Source organism: Pipistrellus hanaki, assembly GCF_964339955.1.
Source record: "Pipistrellus hanaki genome assembly, chromosome: 7".
NCBI classification, from domain to species: Eukaryota; Metazoa; Chordata; class Mammalia; order Chiroptera; family Vespertilionidae; genus Pipistrellus; species Pipistrellus hanaki.
This window is the reverse complement of record NC_140509.1, coordinates 44,113,032-44,140,095: the sequence shown is the minus strand read 5'-3', so window position 1 is coordinate 44,140,095 and position 27,064 is coordinate 44,113,032. Positions and strand designations below refer to the sequence as shown.

The following is a 27,064-nucleotide window of genomic DNA, read 5'->3' as shown; positions in this document are numbered from 1 at the left end:
CCATTTTAACAACTATTTTTCCAAATGCTTTAAATTCTTAGGGGGGGAAACGTATTTGTGAGCATAAGGATTGATTTAGCCAAAGAATAATCTTGGTAGGGGATGACATAAGCATCTCATTTAAGTGAGCTTTGTTTTATTTGTAATTGGAAATAGCTATTTCATTCAAACGTAAACATCTGAAGCATACATTCAGGTAGCCCTATGACTCACATACTTTATTCCAATTCAACTTTTGCCTGCTCTGAAAGTACTTTAAACAATTAATCTACAACTTTACGATAGAGGTCACCTTATCAACAAGTCTGTGCTTTCACTTATTTACTTATATCAAACCTTTTTTTCTGACAAATGAAAGATGTTTTTATTATGCCAAAAAAGTTCTGGTCAAGGGTACATGCCCTGGTGTGGGCTCAATCCCCAGGAGAGGCCATGCAGGTGGCAGCCAATCAATGATTCTCTCTCATCACTAATGTTTCTATCTCTCTCTCCCTCTCCTTCCCTCTCTTAAATCAATAAAAAATATTTTTTAAAAATGCAATCAACAAAAAGAATGAAGATGTTAGAAACAAAAAAATATTTTAAAATGATGCCTGCATATATTTTCTCAGCAGTCTCCAGTGACTCACTCTGATTTAATAAGTCCTTTCCTTTTTTTTTCTCTTAATGTTGAAATAATATTATTTGTCACATTACATATTTACAGTATCAGAAACATTAGTAGATCTTTATAAGTACATACACTAAAATCTCTATGAAAAGATGATTCAAAGCAGTTCATTTACTTCTGAATTTCAACATATTCTGAGACATTATAATGAATGTATTATATTATAGACTCAATAACTACTTTGAATGATGCAATTGCTTTTTTTAAACAATAATGAAGGTAAAAGGAAGAAAAACTTTCCACACATAATGACTTTCTGGGGACAATTTCTAAAATTATGTAAAAAGCAAATAAGTAAATTGTTTGTGACTGCTCTTGAAGGAAATAAACCAAACATAATCAGAATTAGTCAACTATAGTCAAATTATAGCTGTTCTACACAATAGTAAACACATGGGTTATGTATTTCAAAAAAAAAAAATGCCAGACAAGCTCTTGTTCTAGCTTATGTTTTCCTTTTGTGGAAAAAAAGAAAAGGAAATAGAAAATAAAATGTACATTGGGAAGAATATATAACAATTAAATTTTTCAAAACAACCCCACTGTAACTATTCTGAGGCTAAATAATGCCCTTTGAAAGGACAGTGGTCATTGTCACTCAACTCATTATAGCTCAGAACAGAAAAGCATTATGTACTTTAATCACTGCACAGGAGAAAAATCAAAGATGGACTATAATAAGAAGAGAACCACTGAGGTAGAGCTTTTTATTTTGTGAGGTGTTAGCTACAATTATTAAGGACTTTCTACTACACACAATATTAAAGATTTTATATCTAAGTCATCCTTTCATCTCCACAACACTATTAGGTGTTACTACTAGTATTTCTGTTTTACAGATTATGAGGTCAGAGAGATCAAACAATGCTCTAGGTATCAGAGTTAGTAAAGTGACAAATGGGAGCACAATCTGCACACTAGATTTATTTGCTCAGAACTAACTGGTTTACTCGGCCAAGGCTTCTTGAGTAGCATCTGAGCAGCAAGCAGGTAGATGTGAGAACATAGTGCTGCCTGGGCAAGAGGGCCCTTGAGCCACATTCTGAATCTTGAAGAATATTTGAGATGGAGGGAAGGGAGTAGATGGAATCAATTTATACCCCCAGGGGTTATGAACATATCTCAAGTAAGGGAGCCAGAGGAATATGGCTAAGATGATGGAAGCCTATGACCCAGCAGAAGGCAGAAAGCCTATGGCCCTCCTTCCCAGGTCTATCCCAAATAGAGTCTCCCAGTCAGAGAAGCAGAGCTTCATCTACCACCAGAGATTCAAAGGTATGTTGAGCATTCTCACCACCCAACACCAGAGTTTGTACACTGAGACATTCTTAGACTGACTGACCAACCACAGTACCTTCTATCTTCTATATAGCAAATGTTTTCAGTATTTTCCCCAAAGTTCAGTTGGGCAAGATCGTCATCTGACCACACCAGCTATTGGATGCTGAAGCTGCCAGTTGTCACTCAACATCTCTGCCTGTGAACATGCCAGCTGATGAGCAAGTAGTATTGATTTGAAAGACTTTTATGCATTTATGAGATCATATTTATTTACTTGTCAAATTAAACCTAGAATTTTCACAATGAGCATGTATATTTGAATGCAAATGCACATTAAAACAATTATTAACATTATTTTAAGGGAAAAATCTGGCACGATCCTAGTTTTAGACATTCTGTCCATACCACCCAAAACTTGACTTAGCCATTAAATGTTTATTTTTTTCTAAGGAATGTGTTTATTTAATTCCATGCTCTTTATAAGGGAGACAGCAGAATAGAAACACAGAGGGATTAAAAGAATTTTTAAACAAAACTGTAATTTATCTAAGCTTCCCTTTGAAGTCTGGAATTTTAACAATTGATATGTATTTGAAGGAAATCTTGGCAGTGAGCAAAGATGGCCATTGCCACATGGAGAAGACTGGGGTTGATGAGTGCCCCAGAAGGATATAGTAACCATATTCTGTGAAGCACATTACCAAGCTGCATGTTCCATTTTTATTTATTTCACTAAAGGCCCAGTGCATGAAAATTCATGCACTCAGGGGGGTCCCCCAGCCTGACCTGAGATCAGGGCCTATCAGAGCTTTCATTATCCAGGTTGCAGGCAGCTGGCCCCACCCCTGCTACTACCACTGCTTGCCATCTGTGCAGTGCTGCCTCCCCTCCCCTGCCACTGGTGGCCTCCCTCTGCAGGAAATAGGCTGGGTACAATGGCTTGACTGGCCCGGGCTTCTCTCTTTCTTTGGTGGGAGGTGGGGCCAGCCCTGTGAGGGGCCATCTGCCTACCTGATCACCCCTAACCACTTTGCCTGCCTTCCTGATTGCCCTTAACTGTTGCCTGGGGGTGGGGCCAGTCCAGTGAGGGGCTGTCTACCTGATCTCCCCTAACTGCTGGTCTGTCTGCCTGATCACCCCTAACCCCTCTGCCTGCCTGCCTGATTGCCCCTATCCCCTTGCTTGGGGTGGGGCCAGCACTGACTTCCGGTTGGTCAGCCTCCAGTGGTTACTGCTCATTACAACACAGGGTTTATATATATAAAGCTAATATATACAATATATAGTTTAAGTATCTCAGCTTTATTTAAACAACGAAATAAAAAATAAGGGGGAAAGCCACAATCCTATGCTTAGGTCAGGAAATGTTGAAGTGAAATCAACAACGGTGAGATGAAATTGATCATCCAAAGGTGTCAAAAGAAGTGGAAACCAATGGGATGAGAGTTGGCATTCCAAAGTTCAGCCACTCCTTCTGGGAGGTGAATGTATCTTTTAAATGAAATTACTTGAATTGTGTGTTTTTAATGAGACACAGCTGTAGGAACCCATAGTCAGACTTTTTGTATACTCAATCAGGCTATAGAAAAAGAACCTGGAAATATACGTTTTGAGGTGAGCCAGAGTTTCCCAGGTGGAAACAAGGCCTATCCTGTGTGTGGAGCTGCCATCTCTAGCCAAATGGCAGTAAGTCTAATAGTTCTCTGCTCTTCAGAGATGTGGATTGGCGACTGAACCTAAAACATATTTTTTAAGAAATGAGGAGACACCGAGCATGGAGATTATGTGTATATCTTCAATTTGGGGCACACCATTTGAACAAGCAAATAGAAAAGTTGAATAAAACCAACCAAAAAATGGGTCTGAGTCCTCATTATTCTTGCTAATAGTGGAACCAGAGACCAGCCTTTGTGGTCTATCTTAGCTGATCAGCAGTTTCCTTTCAACTCATATTTGAGCAATCTGGGTTCTGTCCAAGTTCAGCATTTTATTATCTCACTATTTTGGCACTAATCTCTTGGCTTCTGATCTGGCTATAAATCAGTTGACTTCATACCTGAGACTTAGTCAAAAGAAAAAATTTTTTTTTCACTTGGGTATTATGCAGAGACAAAACTAAACAAACCTTAGTCTGGAGGAAAAGAGGCAGTATTTTCTTTATTCATTAAAACATCATCAATTCATACTCAGTCCTTCTTAGGAAGCTATCATTTATTACCAACACTTGAAGTCTCTGTGACTCAATCCATATACACACCATTAATAATCGCCCTAAATGCAGGAATGCCATGCTACTCCAGGCTTCTTTGCCACATTTGGCTCTAGTTGCAGACCAGCTGGAATGCTACTTTTCTAATTGCATCAGAGACGGAGGAGTTCTAAGAGAATATTGCATCATTTACTTTTCCAACAGAGCTGTATCCAAATCACTGAATTAAAGATATGAATATTTTCTATTTTATCTGTTATCATAGACAAGTCTTGACAAAGCTTTTTTGATTTAAGGTTGAGAGAAGAAAAAAAGGAATTAATCTTAGGTGAGCAGAATGTTATGTACAGTAAGGCGCCATTTGAGAGCTAGCAAATAGCATTTCATAAGTTTCCACCCAAGTTTTATTGGCTCTAATACTAAAATAGGTGTCTTCTTAAAGTGAAGGCTGTTCAGCATTATGTTTAGATTAAAAATGCAATGATGTATATGCATTTAGAATATATAGAGAATCTATCGATAATAACTTACTCCACTATTCATTTCCATTTCCACGTTCAAAGCTAAACTTTAATATGTGTTCTTGATAAGCAAGCTAACATCACATAAGTATTACCTTTGATTCTCAATAGTTGGTAAACCATTTTGAAATGAACTGCCTGTGCCTCCTGACAGAAGCTTGTCTTTACTGTAACTCTTAGCAATAAATAATCAACAACTGGATATCTTCCACTATATTCATGTTAAATGGAAATACAGAGAAGTTTTAAAAAATGTTACATCTTGCTGTGAATGAACAAATCATTTCCAATGAGTCTCCATTCTAAGCATGCTGCCTTTACCAAGACCATTAGCACTATGTAATTGTGTAAAACAATCTTTACCTTTACTTATCTATTCAATTTTCATTGGTCTTTCTTCCCTATGTTGTAAGTTTGGAAAAAAGTGTTAAAAGCGGTAACAATTCAGAACCAAACTTTGATATGACACTGGCTTTAAGAGCCTAAAGGTGAAGAGGAGGAAAAAGCCAGTTTGAAATTCAATGTAGTTACTTTTCCTTCCTAAAGTAGTACTGAGACAAAGAAGCATACATTTTAATCTAAGCCTTTTTACTGGAATTGGGAAGCAATATATTTAATTCATAGCACATTAAGGAACCATCACAATATGCAGAAGAAATGTGAAAACGGTCCAAGAACCGGAGTGGGAAAGGGGAGCCGTCTTCCTCACATAAGCAGCCCCAGCTCCGCTGAGGACACGAGAGGAACAAAGGGAGGGTGCCAGTAGCAGAGTCATTTGCCTTTTATTCTGAAAGATGTTGGTGATGAATTAATTGATGTCTCATCTTTTTTTTTTTTTTGCTGCTACAGAATCAGCAAATAGTGATGAAAAAACCTTTTTCTGTGCAACCCACAGGAAGAACAGTTGGGGCTTATGGTTGAGCTGTCAAACTCCTGGCCCTCTGTGGAGAGGTCTTGTGTGTGGAGTTGAGGGATCTACAGGTGGTGGAGGCCAGGAACCACTTTCAGGTGAACCTGGGAGAGGGCAGGGCAGCAGAAGAGATGGCTGCTCAGGATGGTAGGTGGAGCAGCAATGTAGGGGGCACAGGGAAGGACCAACAAGAGATGCTTTTCTGTTTAGAAGGAGAAATGGGAGCCATATGGGCCCGCTGGGGACAACAAAGGTGGGGGAGGGGGCATTTGGGACAGGATGAGTGGGAAAAGGGAATATCAGGACTGATATAAGAGGTTTTACTAACTCTCCCAAGTGGAGACTCAGAACAAGATTTAATTTGAATTTCATAAACAACAAAACAAACATTTCTTATACCGAGTGTCCTAGAGCAATTCATATATTGTAGTTACACTGTTAACACCTCTTTAAGCTGAATCAGCTCTCATAAGTAATTCAAAAAAGCAAATCTACTTTTTCCTCAGTTCCTGTGTGTTCCCCCAAAGTTACTAGGCTTTTTAGGATGTTTGCTAAGAACGTCAAATATCTTAGGAATAGTTTCCAGACACCAGAGTGCTACTGACACAAGCACTTGTAAGTTACCTATACAACTCAATACAGAGTCTGTTGCCATAAGAACTGAAATAGGAGGGGCGACATTTATGTTCTATAACCATTCCTGTCCGTATGTCAAAGCTGTGCATCACTACTTCACTGTTTCACGAGCCCTCTATGTTTGTAACAGTTTTATTTTTAACTGAAAACTTTAAAAATTTATTTTCAAATAGAGAACGTGTATATCTTCTAAGAATGGGGATGATAGGTCTGCTGCAAAAATTATAATAAACCAAATAACTAGGTTACTACAGCCTGTTATACTTGTTTGATGGCAAATAAAGATCCAAGGCAAAAGAATCAACAATAAAACCACTTCCTGCTTCACACTGGTCGGTTTCACCACAAAAACTCTCTAAGAATGCCATTCATTTGTCTAAAGATTCATAACTATGCAATGCTGCCACTGAGGATCCTTAGCCACACACAAGGTTCTTTTCTTACTCCACCAGTTTGGATGTAGACCTCTTCAACTAAGTGAATAACCAACCAATTTTTTCTTGAAATATCTGTGAGCTACCTAGTAAATAAAAGGTGGTAAATAGGCAGGATAGAAAGTGTACTTTTTACTACCCAATGGAAATCAGGCAATGCTTTTTCCACTACAATGTGACAAAATATATGTGGTTTTTTAATTTAATCTATTTATTTCTCCCTTGAAAAATATTCTCCTAAGTTATTATCATAAAATAATTACTGATTATTACTATGCATTCGATACAGTATTATTAAAGTATGTTTATTTAGGGTACTTCTTCTCTTGTTGGATATTAAAACAAAATGTTCTAGACATGCTGACTTTATACAAAAAATATTTGTGTGCATTTAAAAATTAACTAACGAGCATCTTTTCATAGATATTTTTAATTAAAGAATATAAAAGAGGCAATCATAAATAAAGATGATCTAATGCAAATGTTAATTTAAAGATTTTTTTCTCTATAACCACAATAACAATTATTCAATATGCCTCATTCATTGGAATTAAACAATTTATAAAAGGACATTGCTTTTCCTTGTATATAGCAATCATCTACATAGAACCCTGACCTAATGTCTGACTTTTAGCAGTTATTTATACATTAATTAACTACATGCACAGGGAAGTTGTGCACACCTGGCAAATTCTGAAGTCAATTGTTTCTTCTGCCCTCTTATTGAGTGCTGCAAGACATCCTGAGCAAGCAATTCAATTATGCTTCGGGGCTGCAGGTGAAAAGAAAGGCCCATTTGAGATGGTTTCTGAGCTTTGGCCCAGTGACAAAAAGTAATCAAGATCTGATATTCAACCTTTTCCCACTCAAAACATATTTTTTAATTGAAATTGAATGAATGAAATGTGAAATTATGTGGCCTTTAAACTTAAGGAGAAATATCAGATTGCCCCCTATACAAACATAACATTACTCTCTGGGTGGTGTTATGTTGGGATTCTGTATGTGAAGTGACAAGCAAAGAAACATGACTCCACTGCATGTTATTATGTCCTATAAAATGCGACACACTGATTGAAAGGAAAACAGTATTTTCAATCTACATTCAAGTAACCACTGAAAAAAGTTAATACCCAACTTCTATTCTTCCTAAATGACCTTGAAATTTTTAACACATCCACAATTATGGTGTTATTAAACTTTATATGAATTATAAATGATATGCATGTATATATATATATATATATATATATATACAGATATATATATATATATATATATATATATACAGATATATAAACATATATAAATCCTATATAATAAAAGGCTAATATGCAAATCGACCAATTGCTATGATGTGCACTGACCATCAGGGGACAGATGCTCAGTGCAGGAGCTGCCCCCTGATGGTCAGTGTGCTCCCACAGGAGGAGCACTGCTCAACCAGAAGCTGGAAGTGGTGCTAAGCTGTCAGGTGGATATCACCCAAGAGCTCCCAGGCTGCAAGAGGGCACAGGCCACGCTAAGGGCCCCCCACCACATGAGTGCATGAATTTCATGCAGCAGGCCTCTAGTATATACATAATTATTGTCAGGATAAAGAAATCAAAGAAAAAACTTTCCAGGTAAATCACTTTATTATTTTCTAACTCAGGAGCCACTGACTTATTTTCTTGAAAATGAAATGCTTTTTAATTCCTTTAAATGTTTCTTATGTTTCATAATAGGCATTCATGAATAATGAAGAAGCAAAGGTCTGATATAAATTGAACAGGTAGGTTTCTAAAGAGAAAGTACAACTCAACCGAGAAAAGAAAAAGAAAACATTATTCTTTTTGCTAGAGACCCTGGAAAATTGAGCAAAACTAGTTGTGGAGATGGCATTAACTTCCAATGAATATTCTTAGGGAAACCATGTGAACCCTGAACTATCTTTAGGTAAAAGCACATGAGTATACATCATTATAATACAAATATTTTAATTATATTTTTAATTTAAAAATCTTATGCTATGACCTGTTTCCTGATACAGTGCCATAAAATATAGAACATGTTTTTCATAACAATGTTACATTCAATTTTGCAATTCAAAGATTTATTCCTAATACCAAGGACTGGAACCTTTAAATTTTGCCCAAATATCCACCAAATATTTGAAAATGCTCCCAAGTTTCAGAACTTATTAATATACTAGTGTCCTGATAGGCAAAATTCATGAAGCATGGGGGTCCCTCAGCCCGGCCTAATCTGGGGACCCCTCAGGGGATGTCTGACTGCTGGTTTAGATTTGGCCTACATCTGTAGTCAGACATCCTTCTCACAATACGGAATCCCTCCCTCCAGGACCACCCACGTGCTCACTCCTAACTGCCTGCCTGCTTGTTGCTTACTACTTGGCCTGCAGCTCCTTAGCACTGCCCCAGGCAGGAAAGGCTCCTGCCACCACCACCGCTGTGCTCACCAGCCCAGCTTCTGGCTGACCTCCTGATGGTCAGTGCTCAGTGACCGGTCATTTTGGTCCTTCTATCATAAGGTTCACTGGGCTTTTAATATATAGGATAACTGCCCAGAGGATCACTGTACATGGTTGTATTAATATTGCCTTCAGCTGCCAAGCCCAAAATTTAATTTTTATTCTTTCATCTATCTATATTTATCCTAATTTACAGATGTATCATTAGAATTCCTAATCTTCTATATTTCCCTGTATTTCCACCCAACCCTCTTGCCCCCACACAATAGCCTATCAGACATTTTCAATCTATTTTTCTTCATAGAAAGCATATAGTTTTATATACTTCTCTGATTTCATTTATTAGGTATCGTAAGTATTCTCCTCCACTTTTTTTTGTGAAGAAAATGAATTGTACTTTTAAAATTTATAACAAAATTAGTATATAATTATCTCAAATATTAAAAGCTATCCTGCAAAAAAAAAAAAAGAACAAAGTCAAAGCTATCATACTTCCTGACATCAAATCATACTGTGAAACTACAATAATTGAACAGTATGGTACTAGCGGAAAAAAAAAAAATAGACACACAGACCATCTAATATAATTGAGAGCACAGAAATAAACCCACATGTATATGGTCAATTGCATTTCAACAAGGACTCAGAAACATATAATGGAGAAAAGAAAACCGTTTAATAAATGGTGTTGGGAAAATTAGAATACCACATGCACAAGATAAATCTAGACCACTGTTAGACATCACAAACAAAACTTAATATAAAATGGATTAAAGACTTCAATATAAGACCTAAACAATAAAAATATATAGAAGAAAACATAGGTACTAAACTTACGGACTTTGACCTCAAAGAGGATTTTGTAAACTTGACTCTAAAAGAAAGGAAAGTAAAAGAAAAACAAATGAATGGAACTTCATCAAACTAAAAAGCATCTTCAAAGAAAAACAAACCATCAACAAAACAAAAAGGAAGTCCACCAAATGGGAGAGATATTTGCAAATGATACCATTGATAAGGGGTTACTATCCAAAATGCATTAAAAATTCATACAATTCAACAACATAAAAACAATACTATTAAAAACTAGGCAAAGTACTTGAACATACACTTTTACCAAGAAGACATACAGATGACCAACAGATATATGAAAAGATGCTCAACTTCACTAGCTATAATGGAACAACAAATTAAAACCACAGTGAGATACTGAGATATCACCCACACCTGTTAAAATGGCTAATATCTTCTGACAATGGATTAATGATTCTCAGAGGGAGCGGGGGATGGAAAGAGATTAACCAAAGATTTTACATGCATATGTGAACAACCCAAGTGTCCTGAAGGCCTGGAAAAGAGGCAGGAGTGGGAAAGAGAGAGTCAATGGAAGGAGAAAAGGGGACATCTATAATACCTTCAACAATAAAGATAAATTTAAATAATAAAGTACTGTTTAAGGATATTCTACTTCTTAAAAAAAGAAAGAAAGAAAGAAAAGTAATGTTGGAGAGAATATGGAGAAAAGGGAAACCTAATACACTGCTGATGGCAATGTAAATTGCTGCAGCCTTTATATAAAACACCATGAAGGTTCCTTAGCTACTACCTGTCTGATGTGGCTCATTGAGCATCTACTCTAGAACCAAGAAGTCACTGGTTTGATACCCAGTCAGGGCACATTTCTGGGTTGTGGACTCAATCAGCAGATAAAAATGTGGTACATATATGTGAAATATTACTCAACCAGTAGAAGAGATGAAATACTTCCATTTGCAACAACATGGTTGGATCATGAGAGTATCATGCTAAGTGAAATAAGTCATTGAAACCATATGGAATTACACACCTGAAATGTATATAATGTTAACCAATATCAATATAGTAAATTTAATTAACAAAAGAATCTATTATGTTGGGACATACTTCATTCTTAAAAAAATAATCCCCTTCTTCCTTTCATTGGTTGTTCTGAATGTTAGATATTTTTTTCCAAGGGGATCAAAAGGTACCTACGTATATTATTGCAAATAAAAAAAATAGAGGGAAAATAAAATTTTGTTAGTATTTCCCTACTTAGTTTATGTGTGAATTTTTAATATAATGGAGTGATGTAAAGAATTAAAATGTCAATATGTCAGTGAACAAGTTTTAGCAGTTCAACTTTATAAAAATTATAAATAAAAATGTTAAAATTTCTGAGAAATGTCAGCATTTGGATTTTTTTAAAGAAAAAGTAAAATTCAGTATTGTTTGTAGCATTTTTATAATACAGTAAGTAGGTTCCATCCTTTCACTATTTTTTTTTTACTTGACCTACATGCAACTACATTCTCTTAATGTGTCTCCCATGCTAGTCCTGCACTTTTGCTGTTAAAATAGCTAAGTACAGGGCAAGGTTAAAACTCTTTTTAAAAAGCACTATACTTAACCAAACAGTGCACCTAATAGTGTGGCCACTTCACTTGTACAAAGAGGCAGAACAAGTTAGTACATACATATAAGAAGAAAACTTCTAAAAAATTCTGTCCTACATCCACAATAAGACACCAACTAGGGACGAAAAAAGTTTTAAGTTTGTAAGTCATTAGAAAATCTATAATAATTATAGCCTGAAAAATCATGAAATTCTGTTAACTTTAGCCATAGAAAATTATCAGTTTAGCTCCCATAGTATTTTTCATGTAATCAATGTGGCTTTTGTTAAACCCTATAAGCTTGTTCTCCTAGGATACTGCATGATTGGATCAGGTGAATAGTTTCCACTAAACATAATTTTAGATTAAGATTAGTTGGCTGAATTCAATATGAAAAAATTCAATGCCATGAAAGCAATTAAATGAGGAACCCTCCTTTTCCTTAATAAAACAATGTTTTAGGTCTGACTATAGTTAGAATTGGTTTGGGGATTCTGCTTGTATCCCATAATAAAGCCATATCCTCAGCACAAAGGAAAGTTTTACCCTTTTGTGTTTAAAGTCAGGATGGAAAGCTCCAAGTTCAAGAGCAGTATGAAACCTGGTCCCTCATGCCCTGACTGGTCCCAGAAATATAGTTTTTATTGTTGTTATTTTTAATTAAAATTTTAACATGGAAAGGGTTGAAAAAAAAAACTAGAAAATTTGAAAGTATTTCTGTGATAATGTTATGTGAAGTTTCCTACTAGTCTTGACCCTTATACTGGTATTTAAAGCCCCAGTTCTTTTATAACCATCAAGAGACACAGGTTAGAATTGAGCTAATGCTCATAACCAATTCAATACCGCAGTGTTGAAGTTCTCAGAAAGCTTACCAAGCTTTCCAAATATTTCATGATGCCCTTAAGGCTATCTACACACAGTTTTAGAAAGCATGGGAATTGTCAGAGAAGAGGTATTATGGCTTAATTTTGCTTGCTCCTCAAATAAAATATTGACCCAGACAGATACGTAAGGATTTCTTAAGAAGCAACAGGCTCAGACTTCGAAGCAAATTGAAATAATATGATTTTTTTGTTATCTAGAAATACAAATTTCCCCATTAAATGACTCATCCAGGCAGGACTGTATATTTCCTAAAAGCAAAATAGATCATGATGATCATGTTTCCTATTATATCCTCAATGCAGAGGGTGGTCCTTAGCATATAATAGGCATTCAACAAATATTTGGGGGAAAAGACAAAATAAATGTACTATATACATTCATTACTCCTTACCTGGATTATTAAAATAACAACTTACTTAATATATCTGCTTCACTTCTGCTCCTCTTAGATCTATCCCTTGCTCTGCTGACAATGTAAACTTTCTAGATTACAGGGCTGATCTTTTATTACATTTCATATTGTATTTCCTGAAGGTTCAAGTCTAAGTGCCTTAGGATATAAGGCAAGGCCATTCTCAAGATGGACTCCCCTAACTGTCCAAACGTTTTTAGCAGTACCCTTCACATAGCTGTCTTTCAACAACTTTGAAAGTTATTATTAAACATATTATGTAGTTTCAAACTTCCTTGTTTCCTCATAGTGCAACAAATCCAAGGTGTTAATAGTCTGTTTGTTTGTTTATGTACTTGAATTATTATCTGGCAGCTAAAATTCAGAAGAAATTCAGAGGGATAAAAATAGTTTTGTGCCATAGCTGGTTTGGCTCAGTGGGTAGAGAATCAGCCTGTGGACTAACGGGTCCCAGGTTCAATTCTGGCCAGGGACACATTCTGGGGATGCAGGCTCGATTCCCCAGTGGAGGGTGTGCAGGAGGCAGCCAATCAATTATTCTCTTTCATCACTAATGTTTCTACCTCTATCTCCCTCTCTTTACCTCTCTAAAATCAATTATATATATATTTTTTTAGAGTTTTGTCCCAGTAACAAAACAACAAGAAAGCCCACTACATGAGAGAACACATTTGCCAATGTTACTTCCAATAAGGGTTTAATCTCCAAAATTTATAGGGAACTCATACAACTTAACAAAAGGAAGATAACAATCCAATAAAAAAAAATGGGCAAAAGACCTAAATAGATACTTTTTGGAAATGGACAGACAGAAGGTCAACAGGCATATGAAAACATGCTCAAAGTCATTAATCTTCAAGAGATGCAAATCAAGACAACAATGAGATATCACCTCACACCTATCTGAATGGCTATTTCCAACAAATTAATAAACAAGTGCTGGGGAGGATATAGAGAAAAAGGAACCCTCATGCACTGCTGGTGGAATGCAGATTGGTACAACAGTATGGATTTTCCTCAAAAAATTAAAAATGGAACTCCCATTTAACCCAGTAATCCTACTTTTAGGAATATACCTCAGGAAGTCGGAAACACTAATCAGAAAGAATATTTGCACCCCTATGTTCATAGCAGCACAGCAGCTAAGATTTGTTTACCAGAGCTAAGATTTGGAAACAGCTTAAGTGCCCATCAGTAGATGAGTGGATTAAAAACTGGTGGTACATCTACACAAATGGAATACTATGCTGCTGTAAAATAAATAAATAAACAAAGAACTCTTACTATTTGCAACAGCATGGATGGACCTGGAGAGCATTATGCTAAGTGAAATAAGCCAGTCAGAGAAAGATAATTTTCATGTGATCTCACTCAATTGTGGAATATAATGAACAACATAAACTGATGAACAAAAACAGATCCAGAGACAGAGAAGCATCAAACAAACTATCAAAACGCAGAGGGAAGGCAGGAGGGGTAAGAGATCAATTAAAGGTAAGAGATCAATTAAAGGACTTGTATGCATGCATATAAACATAACCAATGGACACAGACAATGAACTTCATGTCATCATATTTACAGAGTAGAGTTCTTAAATAAATTTAGGTCAGCTTAATAATGTTCAAAATGGATAGATGTATTAATAAGCAAATATCAAATTTCACAGTTTGGTTGTTACAAATTAGAATAAAGATGTCATTAAAAGATATTCTTAGAAAAAATATGTATTTGTTATATACATATAATGATTATGACAAAAATGTTAAAGGAATGGAGCTTTGTATAAGAGTTTAATGTAATGACTCTTCTTGTCAGTAAGTTGTCTATGCAACCTATTTAAAGCATTAGTAGAAATTAAATATATTAGATGTTAGCTTCAAAAAAACTGAAAACAAACAAACAAAAAACTTTATTATCATACTTCAGACCACAAAAGCACTCAAGTTAAAAACAAATTTAAAAAATGTATAGGTAACATATAGGTAGATAAATTTCCCACATTTCTCCATTCTTAACTTTGCTGACATAATTTAGATAAATTACAGTTTAAGTTACTAATTAATTATTAAAATACATTACATTTTATTTTATACAAGTACAAAATGTATATATTTTATGCATTATGTAAAAATTGTCAGTATTTAACAGATATTTGCATTAAAGTGCAGTTGATTTAATAATTAAATTACTTAATAACATAATTATTTTACTAATAGAGTATTCTTTCATATTTCTTTATAGTTGAATTAAATTATTTTTCTGTGGATTTCATGTATGTTTAATAAAACAGAAAAATAATATAAAACAGATTAATTTCTTTTGCTCTTATCTAGAATTTATTCTTAAATAACAGAATTTATTATTTCTGAGTTAACAAAATTATAAGCCTAAATTCCACAAGTTTTCTCAACTAGGAAAAAGACTGAAAAATAAAGTTTATCAAAAAGTAAACACTGAAATTTAAGTAATTACTTTCTTTGTATTCTTTATACTTTATTCATAATATATTTCAATTTTTGTTTTTAAAATAATTGAAATCAATAACTGAATTAGTATAATAGAACTTATTAGTTTTGTTAGTTCAGTTTATTCTTAAAAGGCAATTTTAGAAATTCTTTTTCCTCTAGAATGCTTTCTCAGCATAGGCCTGTCATATTCCAAATTTTCACTTTATCATTTATATGTAAAAAAAAGTGGGTTAAACCTAACTTAATATTTGCATTACACCCTTTAGGAAACTCACCGAGTACTGTTTTTACATATATATTTTCCTGTCCTTTTAAAATATATTTTTCATGGGCATACAGGTACTAAATAGTACATCCTAGTTTTGCATGCATGCCCATCTGATTTCAAAGCTTATCTTCTTATCCTATTACTTGTACATGTCATTCTTTGATTCTGTTAAGTTACCCATTCAAGTAAGCAATTGCTGCAACTGTGCGGTGAAGATCGTAGCTATGTAAAAAGAGCAAATTACACATACCATCAGAAATCTAAGTATAAAGACGAGTTGGTGAACCAGCACTGAGTGGCAACAGTCTTTATTGTTCTTACTTCTCTAGGTGAGGACAAGCCTTGATTTCAGATTGTGATCTTTTAGGAACTGGTGAGTAGAGTTGATAAGTAGAGGAAGTACTACCCTGATTATTCTTTTAAAGATAACCTTTTCAGATTAGCTCAACAGAACAACAAAGAACAAAGAATCGGGATGCAACTCTAAAGCTGCAGCCCAATGGGACTTAGCTGGGGACCCTCCACCCACTGTGTAAGGGCCACCTACATTCACTTTGCCTACAGGAAACAGAGTTTTATAGTTTTGTATTTTGCATTTAGGCCTATGAAACATTTTGAGTTAATTCTTTTGTGAGTGGTGTGGGTTCTGTGTATTAGATTAAATTTTATTTATATTTTTTGCACATGCTGCCATTTGCTAAAGATACTATCTTTGCTCTATCATATATATATATATATATATATATATATATATATATATATATATATATCAAGTGATTTGTTTCTGTCTTACCAAATTAAGGATGTTCATTTAGACATCTAAAAACATTTTATATATCATAGCAACAGTGTTCAGCAAGAGGAGTTGATTTCAGTGTACAGATTTTTTTTTCCTCCACCAATAATAGATAACCAATTTTATTCTTTTCTAACACATTTATTTTGCAGTGACTTATGTGCTCATTCTAAACAATTTCACCAAAGAAACTTCCACCCCTGAACATTAAACATTTGATCAATATAAGTTTCATTGTATAAAGTAGTGTTAAAAGTTTATTCATTCAGTGCACTCTTTAGAGATGATTAACTGTCTTTATTATATTAAAGCAAACCCAAAGCCATCTGCCAAAGGCGATTGTGTCCAAGCACTGAAACCATTTCATGTGAAAACTCATTTTCAGGCTCCTAATTATTTTTCATTATAGTGGCACTGTGGAATAGATTGGAATTGGGCAGTAATTGCCAGGTCTGAGCAGTGTGGACCATTGCAATGTATCAGTTTAGATGAAGTGTGACAAGGATACATCTAGCTACTATATAACTTCCATTAACCAACTTCCCTGTCCCTGATCATGTAACACTTCATAGAATGTGGTCAGCACAAGGTCATAATAATGGCTTTCTGACTGACTTCAAGTATTTTGTACAAGTGCAAGCTGTTAACCCCCTGTGTTAACATTGTTCTAGTAATGTCCAGTTATTGCAGTTGTCAAAAATATCTATTTCTTCTAGGAGACAAGTAAACTTTTTAGAAGTACAAGTTTCAAACTCAAGTTGGCTTCCTCCACATGTGATGTTTCAAAAGCCTGAAATTAAGACAATTTCATATGATATAATTGTAAGTGGTTAATTACTTAGTAGTATTACTCAGTCAATTCAATATCTATAATAATAAAATCATAATATGATAATTGGATCAAAAGCAGAATGACCTTCTGGACATCATTCTGGATGTCCTTCAGGAAGAAGCCACAGTGGCAGGGGCCAATGCAGAGGTGGTTAGGGGCGATCAGGCAGGCAGGGGTGTGGTGAGGGGCCATGAGGCATGCAGGCAAAGGGTTAGGGGCGGTCAGGCAGGCAGGTAGGTGAGAGGTTAGGAGCAGAGGTCCCAGATTGTGAGAGAGATGTCTGACTGTTGGTTTAGATGCCTGTGGGATTGGACCTAAACCAGCAGTTGGACATCTCCCAAGGGTTATCAGATTGCAAGAGGGTGCAAGCTGGGCTGAGGAAACTGCCACCCCTTTGCATGAATTTTGTGCATGGGGCATCTAGTACTAATATAAAAGTTCAGTTCAAGCAGGAAACACTCTCAAATTATATCTACACATGCAATCAAGTACATCATTTTTAAGCAAACTTACTAGTAGAACAAAACGGCCATACTTTATAGATAAACCCTTTCCATAAAGAAGTTTTCTCTACAATAGTAACACTATAGAATATATAAGTAATTCTCAACCAAATAATATTTCCCCCAAGAGAAATTGGCAAATATCTGGAGACATTCTTTGGTTGTCATAGCAGGGGTGGGGAAGATGTGTGGTACTGGCATATAGTGGGTAGAGACAACAAGGAATTATCTGGCACAAAACTTGGTTTCAATTTGTTTCCCTCATACCTGAGATGTAAAAATTATTCTTTCATGATTGACATTTCTAATATATTTGCCCTCTGTAAACATTAAATGATTAATATTACTTATTAATAAAATTTCCATCTATTTAATGGTCCATTTTACCTGTAGTAAGTTCACACATACTACAAATTCTAATTTGAGTCATGGTCCTTTAACTGCTTCCTAATGGAATGCTTTCTTTTACAAGGTGAGTTGAATCAAACACATCTGAGAGAAGCAGTCCTTCTAATTTGATGTGAGTCTTCAAGCTGCTATAGAGCGATGGGGTGGAATAACACCTATTTCAGAAAGTGGCCACAGATGCAGCCACTTTTTAAAAATAATTTTTAAGACTTCAGCATTATTTAAATAATTTTTATTTATATATTTCTGTAATAGTCATACAGCCATGATCACAGTTAACCAACATTGTCTTTCTTATATATGCTTGATGTTTTATAACACTTATTTTTTCCTAACTGAAAAAATATTTTGTCAGTTGTTCTTTATCCTTTAGAACACATGTGTCAAACACAAGGCCCGCGGGCCAAATCCAGCCCGCCAGGCCTTGCAATGTGGCCCGCACCGCGCTGTCATCACTGCACTCCGCTGTCAGTTTATGACATTGTCAGTTTATGACTGTTCAGTAAACCATTCGGCCCGCGATTTAGGCTGGATTTTAGATTTTGGCCCCTTCTCTCATTGAGTTCGACACCCCTACTTTAGAATGACCAACAGCTTTATTCATATGGTGTTTATATCTATAGTCTCCTCCACATGCTTCAAAGTCTTTTATAATGTTACAAATAGCAATACAAAATAAGTAAAAAAAGAATAAGGACTTAAGGCAAAAAGGGATCAATATTGATATATTTAATTAACATACTTAATCTTAAATATAAACAGAAACGAGAAAAATTGGTGTATAATATGAGCAGTCATTATTTAGTAAAATAGATATAATGACCAATAAAAACACAAAAAAAATTTATATTTCACATGTAACCAGTAACTTGCAAATTACAATTAAGGAATAATCATTTTTATCCAGTAGGCCAACATTATTTAAAATATAGTGTTGTAATACTGTACGGAGGTAAATTAGTAAAACAGAAGGACTTGGCAATATATCAAGCTTTGTGTAATATATATAACTAGAGGCCCGGAGCATGAAATTCATGCATGGGGAAGGGGAGTGTTATCCCTCAGCCCAGCCTGCACTCTCTCTAATCTGGGACCCCCTAAACAGGCAGTCGGATATCCCTCTCACAATCCAGGACTGTTGTCTCCCAACTGCTTGCCTGCCTGCCTGCCTTCCTGATTGCCCCTAATTGCTTCTGCCTGCCAGCCTGATCACCCTCTAACCACTTCCCTGCCAGCCTGATTGATGTCTAACTGCTCCCCTGCCAGCCTGTTTACCCCAAACTTCCCTCCTCTGCCGGCCTGGTCACCCTAACTGCCCACCCCTGCAGGCTTGATCGCCCATAACTGCCCTCCCTTGCAGGCCTGGTGCCTCTCAACTCCCCTTGCCTGCTGACCATCTTGTGGTAGCCATCTTGTGTCCACATGGGGGCAGGATCTTTGACCACATGGGGGTAGTCAGCTTCTGTGTTGGAGTGATGGCCACTCAGTGTGTTTGTGTGTGTGTGTGTGTGTGTTATGTGTGTGTGTGTATGTGTGTGTATACACACACATATACTTATAGAATCATTTGATATATAGCATGGTACTGAGCTGGCTTGGCAGAAAGAAAAGCGTTAGAAAAACTCAATTTACTTTAAATTATTTCTTCCCAATTCCTCTATTACAACAACAATCAATTGGCCTTTAACTACCTCATGAGGCAAGGTATTCTCCTTTAAAGTGATCTTTATGAGTCTTATCATGTTCTTATTCATAGAAAACACATATTTTAAAAGAATTTTTCTTTAGGTCTGCCATAATAATTGGAAAAATATAGATTTTTAAATTAAATTACCAATACATACAAATTTTATGATGGGGAGAAGAAGGCAATGATTGATCTCAATATCCAGTTAATGAAATAATAAATCATCAATGATCCTGAAAATTGGAAATACTCACAAATATTCAAAATAACTTGTGAATTCACTAAGATACTTTAAAATCTAAGAATTGATCAATTTTTTCAATAGGTTAACTACTGTCATATTAATTGCTGGTTTCACACATATATGGCTTCAGTTGAATTTTTAGGTTTGCAGACGTAGTACAAATGTAAAACACATTTTGTTATTTGATAGTTGGCTATTCAGCTGTTAATCAGTAAAAAAAGTTTTTTGATCTGTTTTGTAGTTTTCGTTTGGCGTTCGTTGAAAAATGGAAAATCAAAAGGAACATTTTCGTCATATTTTGCTTTTTTATTTCAACAAAGGGAAAAACGCATCGCAAGCTCATAAAAAGTTATGTGCTGTTTATGGTGACGAAGCCTTAAAAGAACGGCAGTGTCAAAATTGGTTTGCCAAATTTCGTTCTGGTGATTTTTCACTCAAAGATGAAAAACACTCTGGTCGACCAGTTGAAGTTGATGACGCCCTAATCAAAGCAATAATCAATTCGGACTGTCACAGTACAACATGTGAGATTGCAGAGAAGCTTCATGTATCACATACATGCATTGAAAATCACTTAAAACAACTTGGCTATGTTCAAAAACTCGATACATGGGTTCCTCAAGAACTGAAAGAATCACAGTTAACGCAACGCTTTAGCAGCTGCGATTTGCTAAAGAAACGTAATGAAAATGATCCATTTTTAAAACGACTGATAACTGGCGATGAAAAATGGGTTGTTTACAACAATATCAAGCGGAAAAGATCGTGGAGCAGGCCAGGTGAACCAACTCAAACAACATCAAAAGCTGATATTCATCAAAAGAAGGTTTTGTTATCAGTTTGGTGGGATTACAAAGGAATTGTCTACTTTGAACTCTTACCACCCAACCGAACGATCAATTCTGATGTCTACATTGAACAACTAACGAAATTAAACAATGCAGTTGAAGAAAAGCGGCCCGAATTGACAAATCGAAAAGGTGTTGTATTCCATCATGACAATGCAAGGCCACACACATCTTTGGTCACTCGGCAAAAATTAATGGAGCTTGGTTGGGATGTTTTGCCACATCCACCATATAGTCCTGACCTTGCACCATCTGATTACTTTTTGTTTCGATCTTTACAAAACTCCTTGAATGGTAAAAATTTCAATAATGATGATGATGTCAAATCGTACCTGATTCAGTTTTTTGCTAATAAAAACCAGAAGTTTTTTGAACGTGGGATTATGATGCTGCCTGAAAGATGGCAAAAGTTCATTGATCAAAATGGGCAATACATTACAGAATAAAGTTATTTAGTTCCATAAAAAAATTGTCTTTGATTTTCTTTTAAAAATCCGCAATTACTTAGTTGCCGACCCAATACTTTTAAAAAGCACTCTTTAATACATACATACTTTCATCAGTAAGAGTTTATTTAAAAGTTTATTTAAATAATTCAGAATGCAATTATAATTATAGTGTAGTTATTACTGAATAATTTCTGAAAAATAGTATATTGCTAACTTATCCAATACAGGAATATTTGAGAAATATTTTATCCATTTAAGCTATTATTTTAAAATTATATTATTAATTAGAAAGAACACAATTGAGATTTTACATCCTAAATATAATGCAGCATCATTCCTGTAAAATGCTTTTCTTTATTTTTGAAATCTGCTACACAAATCAAAACTTAGAAAACAGTGAGTTATAGAAAAGCAACATTTTTCTGTTCCTCAAAAACTTCCAATGTTTCTAAGAAATTACAGATTCAGCCTCTAATATTCTCCATAAAATTCCAACATTATTATATAATTTCAGGGTTTCAACTAATTCAAATGTAAATATGGATAAAGTAAAATATGTTCTGCAGTCACCTTTATGCTTGAGAGGCTTATTCAGCCTCAAAATAACCTAGCCTAAGAATACTGTTATTTTTTAATATACGCACACATAACAAATGAATGCGCTGGTATAAATGCAATCCTCTAATAATTACAGTTCCAAAGTGCTGAATAATGGTAATAGTTGTCACCACCATGACCTTTCCTAAGAAAGTCAATCACTGAGGGCCTTCCATCTCTGTTTTTAAACTTGGAAGTAAAAATATTATTTTGGGTCAGCATTAAACCTTTTTACTCTTGAATGGCTTCTCTTGAAACTTATTCTGTATTTCTTTATTAAAGCTGTTGGTAAAGTGAAGGTCAGTACAAAATTTATATAGAGAGAAATAGTAATTTTTATCATCTTATTCCACTGAAAGTATTATCAGCATGACATATTTTCATGTGACCCTATTGTTCTATAACCTTGAAAATCCCCATATGTTCCTGGTTATATTAAGATTGATTGTATGCGTCCGTCAGAAAGATATCATGGTTTATATGCACAATAAAATCCAGGTTCATGCTTTTTAAATTGACATTAAGAAAAATTATGTAAAAATTATGTGTACATATTAATGTGTATTTATATTTGCATCTACCCATATCTGTTTATATATATTTATAAACATATATAAATTATCAAAGTCAATAAATCTGGCCTTCATAGGAATTTACTACAGTTATAATCCAGACAGCTGTATATACATTGTAAATGTTGAAATTCCTATTGATTGTTATTTTCAGCATGTACTGAGAGCTAAATGTTTTTCCTATAGCAGGTCTTCAAAGTTCTGCAAATTTTCTAAGTGAAAAATGAAGATAATATATTTATGTTGATTAAGTTATATATTTATATAAACAGGGCAGGCCAAAACAAATATTGATCTTCCTAAAACCCTTTCTTGATAATGAGAGTGATCTTACAAAAAAATATAACTTTGCATTAGCACAAAACCAAACAAACACAAAGACTAACTTTAAATAGAAAGATAGCATCAAAAGTCACAATAAAACTTTAACACAAAAGTTGATGAGAGCAGAAAGAAATATATAATTGCATTTAATAATACTCTTCTAAGAAATTGTCACTTTTTAAAAACTCAACATTTTCTATAAAAATATTCCTGAAGCAAATACAATGCTGCTGTTAGAACTTTACATATTTTTAACATTTTTGTTTCAAAAGTACATGCATGTCAAATTAATTATGAAATCTTAAGTCCGTGAAATCTCTTGAGTTTTTAAGTGTTAAATTTTTTTAAAAAAAGATATGGTATATTCTAATAATAACTCTCAATTTGCTTAAACTTACTTTTAAAAATAATTTAAAACAAATACTGAATATGTTTATTTTAAACTGAGGCCCAAACTTCATTATTGTAACATTTTATAATAACTTTTCACTTTACATATTCTCACAAACATATATGGCTATAATGACCACCACCTCTATCTTATTTCAAAGTTTATTCCAATTGACACTGCACTCTTATGCACATTTCATATATTTAATATAGAATTGAACTACTCCTATTGAACATCTTGCATTCACCTCAAAGTCAATAATTCATGACTCATCTCATCAAATTCCTCTTAAAAGAAGTGGATAGACACTTTGTGATTGCACTATTTCTCTAAATGACTAAAAACCTAAATAAATGACTTCTAAGTCATTTTAATATGACCTAGGGATTCGGAAGTAGACTCCTATTTATATTGGCTTTATTTTTTACATTTTATTTATTTATTTATTTATTTAAAATATATTTTATTGATTTTTTACAGAGAGGAGGAGAGAGGGGTAGAGAGCTAGAAAAGTCGATGAGAGAGAAACATCAACCAGCTGCCTCTTGCACACCCCCTACCAGGAATGTGCCTGCAACCAATGTACATGCCCTTGACTGGAATCGAACCTGGGACCTTTCAGTCCGCAGACCGACGCTCTACCACTGAGCCAAACCAGTTTCGGCTACATTTATTTTGATGCAATGAAAACACAAACACACAGAACATACATAGTAGCTGCTGTCTTTGTGTTGTGTTAGTTCAGCTAAGCTGGGTCCAGATGCTTGACTGGCAACAAGTATCTCCAGCAATTCAACCAAATTATCTCCTCCAGCCTCCCAGGATCCTGGGCCAGTGGCAGGTGGAGCTCTGTCATGAATGCATCAGGCATGTGCTTTATCCAAGATGAAGGCTTAGAAGTTGGGAAAGATGAATATGGGCTTCAATGCATCCTCTGTAGTTCCAGCTCATACTTGCAGGTTCCTGTTTACCTGTACTCTCCTCATTTCACATCCAGAGACAGGGGCAGCAAGACTTCCATAGATCGCCCATTCAGCTCTCAGGATCTCATAAAAAAATAATCTCTATAATAAATCCCTTGTATCACTCATGGTAGTTTTGCTTATTGGATTGAATTCTCAAGTGTAGACAATCTGGATTTCAAAATCACTCTTCCATGCAATGTTTGAGTCTATCTCTTGCCAGTCATTCCCACGAACCATCACCTTAGTTTGATTCTGATCATCTTTTCATCTGAATAACTGTGGCAACTTCTTATTACTTTGTTTTTATTCCTGAGTATTAGAAATAGCTACACAGAGTTTTATTAGACATTCTTGGAGGATTATACAATAGGTCATATATGGGCTTAAAGCCACCATGGAGGCACAGTCATGTTGAGCTAATCAACCAGGAGAAAGTGGGTAGTGTTATTGGTTACATTATTAATCATCTTTTTCTTTTCTACCTTGTTACAGCAAAAGAAAGAGGAATACTAACATATTAGTGGGGATGCTAACTTCTTGTTTGGGGTCCAGGAATAAATGCTGTTTTACTTTCTTAAGATATCACCAAGATCTTTGTGTATCTCTTTGTTTCATGTCTACACCAGAGGCCCGGTGCATGAATTCGTGCACAGGTGGGGTCCCTTTGGAGAAGTAGGGATCTCCTCTGAGTGCCATGTTCTGAGGCTGAACTAATCGGTTAAGCTGAGGCAGAGGTGAGTGGCCATACCAGCCATCTTTGGTGCTGTTTACCCTTTCCTACCTCAGCTCTGTTGTAAAACCCCAGAGCCTTAGATTCCAAAGGCCCCATCCAGAGCAGAGGCCCTGGAAGGGGATGAGAGGCAGTGAGTAGGGTAAGTTTGAAAGCAGATTTGCTTGTGTGCTAAGGGATGGCCAGAGACAGTGGTGAGAGGTAGCAGGGGAAGGGCTCTCATACATACCCTTCCGTGGGGGCCACAGGTGAAAGAGGCCAGGGAATCAGGGTAGGGATGGGGCACCATGGCCCCAGTCTCTTAGGCATCCCTGTCTGTCCTCTGCAGTGTACATGGAGGAAAGGGCTGCCTCTGAGGAGGGGCCAGGCCAGGCCAGGTGACCATCTTGAGTTCTGGCTGAGGAGACAGTCCTCAGCCTGAGATGCCATCTAACTGGTGATGGTAGAGGGCCCAGTGCCTCCTCGTTTCTTGAAGAACATGCAGTCAATGAGGAATGTGGCTCCCAGCCGTACAGCCTTCACTCTCACATCCAGATTCAGTGGGAACTGCAAGCTAAAGTCATCTGCATCCAGGAGGGCTTCTTGGAGCAGCCTCCTCCTCCTCTCCCACCCTCCCCCATTTCTGCCACTGCTTACTGATGCGGACAACACTGTGGGACTCATTCGTAGTCTTCACCTCAAAGTTGGTGCTTGTGCCACAGCCACAGATCCAGCAGGGCCCCACCACTCACAGGATCCTATGAACATTGACATCTGGAATAACGAACCTGGGGAGGAAGGAATGCTAGGTCTGCAGCACATGGCCAATGGTGGTGCTTGGTGGCAACTGTACTTCCATCTCTCGGTCCCTGGGGTCCACCAGACAGATGTGAAGGTGCCTGCAGGCTCACAGCACAGACGTGCACAGCAGTTGCTCTCTTCAGCTGCCTGACCCAGGGGCTGTAGAGCCCCTGAGCACAGTTCATATTGGTTACTTGTCTTCTAGCCTAGAAGTGTTTATACTAGCCCAGCCCTCTGGGGAATCAGGATCTGATCAATTAGCACCAAGAATTCGAGACCAGAAGGCACCCTGGGCAGTGGCAAGAGGGAGGCAGCAGGCCCAGCAGCAGGCCCCAGGGCACTGGGGGCAGGCAAGGGGAAGAGATCTAAGCTGGGAGCAGGGGCAGGCATGTGGGTGGTCACTGGTGCTGGTCCAGGCCCAGGATGCTGCACCTTCTCCGGTTACCCAACAGTCACAGGGTAGTGAGGAGGCGGCTAAGGGGTGTAGCCTGTGGGGGCAAGTATCCTGCCATAGGAAAGGAATGAGGGTTCTCAGGTTGTCTCTGTATCAGAAGCTTAGTTCTAGAAGAGGAGGCAAGGTTGGGGACAGCCCGACAGACACAAAGGCAGACACAAAGATGATCAGGAAAACGTGGAGAGGTGGCTGCACCAGGCACCCACTCAGGGTCTCTCAGGCGGTGCCTCTGACTCAGAGAGAAACCAAAAGTGTCAGGCGGGTGGGGCAGAATACTTGGGACCCTAGATTCCTTCTGGGTTTTGCAGAACCACCCCTCCCCCACCCTTTGTTCTCCCATTCTCCGCGGAGGTGCCTGTTGGCAGATGGCAGGATGGATGAAGCTGCAATCAGACTGATGGCTTGACCACCAGGAGGTTTCCTCACCCCTCTAGTGCCCTGCTCATCCGAAGGCCCTAAAATAGCCAGGGTGCCCAGCGCTCAGAGGCTCCTGAGAGCTCGTGGAGACGGACCCTTCGTCATTGGTTTTTGTTTCTTCACTACATTCCTTCCACGTGCAGTGACCACACTTCCTCTGGAGCGGGGCGGGCTCGAGTGACCTGGAGGAGGCATGGGGAGAGCAGTTACCTCTGGTCGTTCTTGGTGCTGCAGGTGACATCCTTTCTTGCTTGTGGAGCGTCTAGGGAGGGGAAGTGGCTGCAGTGCCCAAGGTCAAGTTTCAGGAGGGCAGCAGCACTGTCAGATCATGCTGGCAGTATTGGTCTGTTGGTGCCTGTCCTGTCCTCTTGAGATTGAACCTGCAGTACCACTAAGGGAGCCAGTCCGCAGTTCCGCCCTGCCTCCACCACCAATTGATTGGAGTCTGAGGGCCAGGAGGAGGGACCAGGAGGTTTGCCTTC

General features: G+C 36.7%; 1 protein-coding gene and 1 pseudogene across 2 annotated transcripts in view; both read right to left on the bottom strand.

Annotated features, from left to right (window-relative positions):
- LOC311625610 (uncharacterized protein) overlaps nt 1-27,064 on the bottom strand; it is a 202,268-nt gene that overhangs the window by 100,744 nt on the left and 74,460 nt on the right. The window lies entirely within an intron of this gene.
- Nucleotides 24,429-26,223, bottom strand: LOC311625990 (phospholipid scramblase 3-like; annotated as a pseudogene). The gene is made up of 2 exons: nt 25,938-26,223; nt 24,429-25,809 (listed from the first exon to the last, which is right to left on the bottom strand). The product of its transcript is annotated as a phospholipid scramblase 3-like (transcript).